Source organism: Cynoglossus semilaevis, chromosome 17, assembly GCF_000523025.1.
Source record: "Cynoglossus semilaevis isolate Cse_v1.0 chromosome 17, Cse_v1.0, whole genome shotgun sequence".
Classification (NCBI taxonomy): domain Eukaryota; kingdom Metazoa; phylum Chordata; class Actinopteri; order Pleuronectiformes; family Cynoglossidae; genus Cynoglossus; species Cynoglossus semilaevis.
Genome location: NC_024323.1, coordinates 14,272,216 through 14,281,204, shown reverse-complemented (window position 1 = coordinate 14,281,204; position 8,989 = coordinate 14,272,216). Strand labels below are relative to the sequence as shown.

Below are 8,989 nucleotides of genomic sequence, written 5' to 3'. Positions count from 1 at the left end.
GACCTCACAGGCCTGCAGGACTCGCTGCTCCCTCGGACATTCCTAGACCTCCGGGGCCTCTCGGGCCACTTAGTCATAACAACTAAGTTCAGGGCACTGTAAACCCAGGGAGGGGGACACAGCGGAGATGTCTCCACTCCCCCTCAGAGGGGGAGACAGACAGACAGACAGTCAAGCCCCAGGCCAGAGGTCAGCTGCAGGCCACTGCTGCCTGGCTGCAGGACCAGGACCAGAGAAGGAATTTAATCTACAGCTAAAAAGTGAACAGTCTGAGACCTGGTGACACGTCACCTGGTATGAAGGGGGGGAGGGGGGAGGGGGGGGAGACAGAGCCGTCTGACCGGATTTGAAGAGACCGTGAGGCGAGTGTAAACACAGACTCCACCTCCTCACCCTACAGTCTGACTGACGGGTTTAGTGACTGACACGACGACAGCCGACTGTTGTCGTTTTTTTAATCATGTGACTCTGACTTTCATCCAATGATATTCAGTGTTGGTGAAAAGAAGAAAAAGAAGTGGAATGAAACACTTAAGGAGCCGTGTGTGTGCAGTGGAGCACCACTGTGTTTGGAGCTGCTGGTCCTGTTCCAGCCTGGTAATCTGACCTCCAGCTGGTGCTGGTGTGTGTGTGTGTGTGTGTGTGTGTCGGGTCAGTACTGATTAATCAAAGGAACACTGGCATATGGGCAAAACGCTGTCGGCCACTGCTGTCCCACTGCGCCCTCTCACTGCTGTAAAATGTTTCCTACGACCAGCGTCTGCTCCGTCCTCGTTCCTCCGAGGTCTCTCCAAACATCTGCACCACGCCTGACGTGAGGCCTCGCACCAACACCACAGCACCAACACCACAGCAGCTTCACACCGAGCTGTGAAGGCGCCATCTGAAACACCAGTTCTAACGTTGGCTACTGCTGCCTTGATATCAGAAGTGTTTGGACAATATCAGCATATCAGACATCAGACATCCCTGGTTCTGTATTCAGAAACAGAAAGAGTTCGAATCCCTAATTCTGACCGACGTCACACAGTGTAAAAACTATCAATTCTGAGGAAACTTATGGCGGAAAAACGGGAAAACAAACCCTGGTCTGGTCTTGTCCTAACCAGACCAGGTGCTCGATGTGGCCCAAACCTCACCGGAGGTTAGTCACCGCGTCCAAACCAACCGAACCACATTCATAATCATCAGCCTGGTTCCTGCTAAAGGAGCTAAAAACAACTCTCAAACAGCGTCAGGTTAAAACGCACATCTGAGGCAGAATCACAGCAGCCCAGAAAATTGGGTTGCAGCTGTTTTGGGAATCGCACCTTAACAGAATTAAAGTTCCTGCGGCCTGTAGCTTTTAGCTACACCTGCTGCAGGAAACGATCGTCTCAACAGACGACACCAGGAGGAAGAGGAGGAGGAGGAGGAGGAGGAGAGTGAACTCCTCTTCAGCATAAACACCACTCTGATGTGGACCAACTTTAACTGACTCTGAAACTGTAGAGCACATGTTTTGACTGAAGTGCTGGTTTGACAAATGTGGTCAAATCTGCCCTGTAGAATTACAGCTGCAAGAGATTTAAACTCTCTCTCTCTCTCCCTCTCTCTCTCTCCCTCTCTCTCTTCTTGTTTGCCTCTTCATTCAGTGGAAACCAACCTTTAAAAAACAAGCTCCCTGAGCTGCCGTGTTTCATTTACTCAGACCACAGATGCCTGTCAGCTCAGATTTCTGACGTTCACTCATCATCGCTCCTGTTGCGATCTGCTGTGATTCTTTGGGTTTTTTTTTTTGTTAGCAGGTTACGACAGTGGTTTGTGGGAAGTGCAAACACAGAAACAGAAACAGAAAACGCTGCCGTGTTTATTCCACGTCTGCTCCTCAGTCAAACACTAACATGGACCGTATATAAGAACTGCACAGAGCTGCTGGGCCGTCACTGCAGGCTGCGGTTGCACATGAACATCATGTTGTCTCCGCGTCATTTAGTTTGTAAAAAAAAAATTACTGTACGTAAAATGAAGCCACGTATCCCATCATTTATAATAGAATTTTATGTAGATATGAAGATGTAAAGTGGGTTTACATACCCAACAAATGGGCTGCATGTCCGTACTGGGCCACTTAAATCCATTGATATATTTTGACTTAATACGATGTCCATTAATACTAGTAAAATATTGCATATTATATGTATTTACTAAATAATATAAAACATATTGAAAAATGTAATGCATATTATATGTATTTACTAAATAATAATACATATAAAACATATTGAAAAATGTAACATACATGAATAGATGGAACTGTTTTAATTTCTCTGGAGTTCCCTTTGGGAAATGTATTAATTATATATATAAAATATATAACTTGGTTTTTGGTCATTTTCCTAACAGACCAGACTGGTGTCTTAACACAGACACGTGAAGGTCATTGTTGGTTCATTCTTGTATTATTTCCAGTGAAGTTCAGTTCATTTCAGTCGGACGTTTTAATGTCGACGCTTCAACAACTTCAAAGTTCCATTTAAACTGAGTGTGTGCACCGAGGCCTGGCAGCCTCAGTGTCTGTCCGTATGTATATTCATTCTATGGCGCTGCTGCTATAATTGCTTCTCACACACACACACACACACACAGGCCCAGTGCACAGCCTGGAACCTGGAACAGAGTAAATCCAATTTCTGCTGGGAGCTCATGCAGGTTCATTAAAAACAGGCTTGTTAAATTAAAACCCCTGCTGTTCTGCTGCTGCGTGAAAAGGCCCACTGAGCCCCCTGTTAGTGGAGGCACACATTACAGTCACTGATGGGAGACCCCCCCCCCCCCACCTCTCCCCCCGTTCACCCATACAGGGTGAGGCTTCTGCATCTCACCCTCAAATCTCAGTGGGACGGGGCAGTTAAATAAGTTTGAAAGGGAAAGCAGAGGCAGCGGCAGAAGGCGGGGGTCCGTCCGACACGCAGGTGTGAGCCGGCTCTCCTGCTCTCCGCTCCTCACTGCAGATAAATCGGCTGCTCCCTCTGCTTTTACAGCCGTCACCGGAGCAGCTGATGTTTCAGCAGCAGCTTTACACAGGAAGCTGGGGGCTTTCACAGGGATCATCACAACACACACACACACACACTCATGTGTCCTACAGTCCAACCAGATCCTTATTCCAAACCTTAACCCAATGTTTACCCACTCTGTAAACCTAACTCTACTCAGACCAGACCAGATCACTGAACGAGAACCCGTTCCGTATCAGAACTAACACACGCTCACATCACTGAGGCTGATGCAACAAAAATATTCTCCGAGACACGGATTCGTAATTTCACGCGGCGGTCGCACAGTGGTAGAGTGGTTAGTACTCTTACCTTACGTCAAGGAGGTCAGAGGTTCGATTCCTGGTGGTAACTGATGGTCTTTCTGTACGTCTGACTCCAGGTTCCTCCTACGGTCCAAAGACATGCAGATTGGTTAATTGGGAACAAGGGATTAAACATGATCTTAGGTGTGAATGTAGGTGTGAACAGTCATTTGTCTCCATATATATTACATATACTGTATATATATATTAATATATATATATATGGCCCTGTGATGAACTGGAGAACCGTCCCGGCCCCTCACCCAGTGGCTGCTGGGATTGGATCGTGTTACTGCCGTGACCCTGAAGTGAGTTACGCTGTAAAAGATTTATGGATTTTATGCAGCTTCACTGCTGCAAATGCCAGTTGTTAAATATAACACAGGTCAGATATTGAGCCTTAGTGTGACATTTGTCTGCTGGTGTGTGTGTGTGTGTGTGTGTGCGTGTGGTCTGGATCTGCAGATCTGTTTCCTGCCTGACGACTGCTGATGCTGTGGATTTGACATTGTTTTTATTTCACGTCCTTTTCGCTCCACAGTCTGTTCTAAAGTCCAGTTCTATCTATTTATAAACAAACACAAACACTGTAGGACAAGGCTGCCCAAAATAGGGCCCACGGCCCCTACACGGCACTCAACTGTACGTACCTCTGTTTTCACCATCGACCGCTTCTGGTAAAAACGTCTCTACAGGATTTTTCTGAAATTGGAGAGAAAACTGATTCAACACAGATGTTTGATTTTTCTCAACAAACGTGACGTTCTAGGATGTTCTAGATGTTCTACGTCTGTGCTGTGCTGTGATAATGAAATGGTAGGTGGCAATTTCTTCAGTTTCTGGTGTCAGTGTGAACGTGGCACCTGGTTTGACTTTGGTTTTGGGAACTAGTACTGTTCTGGTTCTGACTGAACCTGAGGAGGAGCTCTGATCTGGACCTCACTGATGGTCAGGCTAACCCTCAACTCAAAAATGATGATTGGTCTCATAAGGACCGTAGCTCAGTCTCCATGACGACCAGTAGACCTGACCTGGAGTCAGTGGACAATCAAATGTGCTGAACAGAAAACAGAAACTGAGGAGACACTCCAAAAAGTTAGACAAACTTTGTTTCTCCTCCCCCTCTTTCTCTCCCTCTCTCCCTCCTATCTCTCTTTCTCTCTGTGGTTTGCTAATTGCCAGACAAATCGCCTTCGTGCTCCTGCACCTCCCTTCCTTCCCCCCTTCCTCCCCACCCTCCTCCTCCTCCTCCTGCTTGTTGCAGCCGCTTTGGCTGGAGAAATTTATTATTTTGGATCGCTTGAGGAGCTGAGGAGGTCACGGTGGAGGCGCGCAGGCTGCAGGAGGAGGTCGTCACTGGAGATATATACCCGCTCTCCCCCTTCACTCCTACATCGTGCGCGCGCCCGTTGACTGTGATCCATTTAAAAGTAGACGTATATTAAGTGGCAAAAAACTAGTGCCAAATAATGGCTGCACTAATGGCCACACACACAGTGTACAGTACAGAACAGTACAGAACAGTACGGTACGGTTCAGGTCAGAAAAGTGTTGTGTTGCTGCTCATCTGTTCACTGATGTAATGTGTAATCTAAATTAAATGCTTCTTTTTAATAATTAATATCTGATATAAAATATGATATAAAGCACTACAGCAGCACAGACAGTGTGTGAACATAAAATCACAACGTTGTAACAATTCACCAACAAATTATTATTATTTCTATTCTCATCATTTGTTTTGTTTTTTTGTTTTTGTTTTTACTTCCGCGTAAATGTCCGCTGCAGGACACCAACCTGGCAACCCAGGCGCTTCGTCTTAAAGGCCGCAGGAGGAAATCCTAATAATTCCGTTTCCGTAGTTGATGAATCATAAAAGGCCACGTGCCTGGTGTTTTCGGGAGTTTCCTCGTCACTGATGCTCCACGTGCCGTTTCATATCCGGTAGATGTGAGTGATAAATCCACTGCCGTGGCCCGTGTGACTAATGGCGGGGCATTAGGCCCGTGAAGGCGTATTGATGCCGGGGTATTAAACAAGCCCGTACCGCCCCTCCACCACCTCCTCCTCCTTATACTTTTACTTATCAATATCCCGGTGACAGAGGAGCACCTAGCGGCTCCATAATAACTTCCTGTTCCTGTCCTCTCTGTTAAAGGTGAGGAACCTTCCGCTGGTCACGTGTTTAAACTGGTGACGTAGGAATAAAAAAGGCTAAACACACGTAGAATAATGTAATTGATCATTTAACTGAGAAGGACAGGAATATTTTAATATTTATTTACGTCAATGAAGACGAAATAACACTTATTAATTAATAGTACTAATGATACATTTGGTGAAACTGCAATTTAGACATTTTACAGAGTACATCATAAACACGTATATTCGTATTCGTGTATTTCAAAACCATAAAACATCTTAATAAACTCATTTTTACTTCATTTGTGAATCTATGGAAGTTTTCTGCATAATGCTAAATATTTAATTTAGCAAATTTACAGAAATTTATGTGGCTTACTTTATGTTCTTTAATATTTAAATGTAATCTGCTCAGCTAACCGTTGGCTAACGGTTTTTAACGGTTGTTGCCATAACTTTGGCCTGTTTATATTTTAACGGTTGTTGCCATAACTTTGGCCTATTTATATTTATTTATTTATTTGCTCGTCCTTTACAATTCTTTTGGACGGAAGTTTTATCGTAAGACGTTTCATTCAGTGTTACCTTAAAGGTGAAACATTTCCTGTTTGACGTCAACGTTTTTCAGTCGTCAGAAAACAACAACAACAACATGCTATCTAGCTAGCATGCTATCTGCCACGAACGATTTACAGCCCGCGTTGAGGATATCACACACATATGATGTGATTCCACAGTTTACGGCAGCACTAACCTACTACCCCCCCTCCCCACTCCCCACCCCACCACACAAGTGCATCCATTAGCTTTTGGCTCGAGTGTGTGTGAGGAGCGGAGCGCGCGCATGCATGTGGCGGAGGGTGGTCCGTGTTGTTGGCAGTAAATCACGGGAGATCACTCAGTTCACAGTGCAAACGTAAAAATGTGAGAAGTCCTAGAGTGTAATTGATGTGTACTTTACGGCAGCAGCAGCAGCTTCTGTGTCAGTGTGTTACACAACAATAAAACACTTTATTTTTACGGCGTTCACTTCAGACATGACAGGATCAATGTGTCGACAACACGGACGAGTACAAAAATACACGGTGTATTTGAACGGTCCTGTTGAAATACACACCACCAGCACGTACTCGTAATATTAATAATATGAGAAACACATTAAAAAATAATAAAATAAATTAAATTACATTTAAAAATAAAATAAAGGTTGAGGAGCTGAAGACAGACAATACATTGAAATATCGAGGGGAAACTATTTACTATCTATTGATTTTTATTTGCTGCTGCTGCTGCTGTTGCTGCTGCTGCTGCTGCTGCTTCTGCCTTTAACAGATTTACGAGCGGCAGTAAAAGACGACACGTCGGTGTTCGGTAAATCCATCTCTGTCTCCGAGTCTGTCTCTGAGTCTGACTGTGTCTCTGCTCAGACACAACAACAACAACAACAATAATAAGTATTATAATAATAATAATAAACAGAAAAAATAACCTCCATCTGCACAGAAACACCTCTTCTTTTTCTCTTTCTCCTTTTTTTTCTTTTTAAATTCAAAGCCAGTTAATCATTAACGAGGAGGAAGAATTTACCTTGTCTTAATCCATCATGGACCCAACAGACCACCACCCCCCCCGCCGCCCCAACACACCCATTCCCCCCTTCTCTCCCCAACTAACTCCTTCCCAACCCCCCCGTGTCCCCCCACTCTCCTGAAGAACTCCAACATTTCTTCAGTAATTAGCCCACTGCTCCTCAGTGTCGTCCTGCTCAACATCACTGATCATTATTATTATTGAAATATTAATAATAAGATAATAACCGTCCAGCCTGGAGTGGGAGCCCAATTCTAAATGTCCAGTCTCTCTCTCTCACACACACACTTTCTACTGTGGAACAACTGAATCATAATAATCATAAAATAATAATAATTAAGATTATATTTATATTATTATTATGAGTGCGAGTCATTAGAAAATCGATTTTTTTCAACGTATTTCAGCTGGTGTTTTACCTTATGTACATTTTATCCATTAATAAAAACATATCTAGTTTTTTTTACATGTGAGAAAATTATTATTATTATCATTGTTTTTTATTTTATTTGTGTAGTTTTGCTTTTTTGTGGTCTTTTTGCTGTTATTGTTGTCACTTTCTAATCATAATTTCACTGTAATTTTGTTGGGTTTTTTTCTTTTACCATCAAGTTTGGCATTAAAGCTGCTAATTATGTAGCAACTGTTTCAACAACAACATTATTATTATTATTATTATTATCAATAGTAATAGTAACAGTAGTAGCGGTGATAGAAGTATTATTTTTATTATTAGTAGAAGTATTAATATTATTACTGTTCTTATTCTTGGCGTTGTTTATTGTTTTCCTAATCTGTATTTGCTGCTGCTGCTGCTGCTGCTGCTGCTGCTGCTGCTGATGCCACTGTGGGCTCCTTCCACGCAGCTCTGTCTCTGCTGCTTCTTTCTGTCTTATCTTCTGGCTGTTGTTTCACACTGTGATTGCCATAATTTATGGCCGTCATTACGCGCGCCATCATCACCGCCGCGAATGTTTGATTTCAATCTAGTTGTGAGTAAGAAAGAGGGGGGAAAAAAGAGAAAAGAAAGAAAGAATGTTAAAAAGATAGAAAGGAAACATCCCAGAGAATCTTTTGTGTGTTCCGTGAACGCAACTTCAAACCAGCGTCTTCGCAGAACTTTCGTTTATTTTCTTCACAGTCAAATATTTTTTAAGGCTGAGTTTTTCCCACCATAGTAAAAAAATATTTGATTTTATATACGTTTATTTTCTTCACAGTCAAATATTTTTTAAGGCTGAGTTTTTCCCCATAGTTTAAAATGATATAAAAAATATTTTATTTCATTTTATTTCATTTTATTTTTAATTTGCAGATTTTTTTTTTTAAATCTTGTCCTCCTTGAAGCCCGGTGTGTGTCTCCAGGCTGCGGCTCGGCCCATTGTTTGACCTTGGAGTGTCCCCGGAGCGGCTGTAGGTTACAGCTCCCTCACAGGCTGCCGTTCAACACTTTTATTATCACGTCTTCTCTCGGTGTCTCCAGCTCCATTGTTCGGCTCTGACTGGAACCTTCTATTGTTGTTGCTGCTCCGCGAGGCCTTGCGGCGGGGGGTTTTGTCTCTCCGGTGTTTCTGTCTCCTCACACACACTCTCTCACACACACACTCTCTCACTCCAGGGTTTGTTCTTTTCTTCTTTTCCTCTATCTGTGTCAGTCCGTCTTCAAATTCTTGAACCAGTTTTTTTTTTAATATTCTTGTCTGACAGGGAGTTCTGTTGGAAGATTCCTCGTGGTGCGTTCGCGGCCTTCACTGTCGGCTCTCTCTCTCTCTCTGTGTGTGTGTGTTTTTTTCTCCTGTGGATTAATTATAGGAGTTTGAAAAACAAATATAATCAGGAGCAGTTTTGTTGATTTTAGTTCATAACAGGAAGAGGGTGAGACAGGTCGGGGGGGGAGGGGGGGGGCGGGAAAAG

The 8,989-nt window shown here is 43.4% G+C and overlaps 1 protein-coding gene and 1 long non-coding RNA gene across 5 annotated transcripts in view; one reads left to right on the top strand and one right to left on the bottom strand.

Moving 5' to 3' along the window:
• Positions 1 to 8,989, top strand: part of hoxb3a (homeobox B3a) — a 97,180-nt gene that overhangs the window by 56,704 nt on the left and 31,487 nt on the right. The window lies entirely within an intron of this gene.
• LOC112488463 (uncharacterized) lies at positions 2,376 to 5,953 on the bottom strand. Its single transcript, XR_003052543.1, has 3 exons — positions 5,141 to 5,953; positions 3,994 to 4,045; positions 2,376 to 3,427 (listed from the first exon to the last, which is right to left on the bottom strand). It is a non-coding gene; the product is annotated as an uncharacterized LOC112488463 (long non-coding RNA).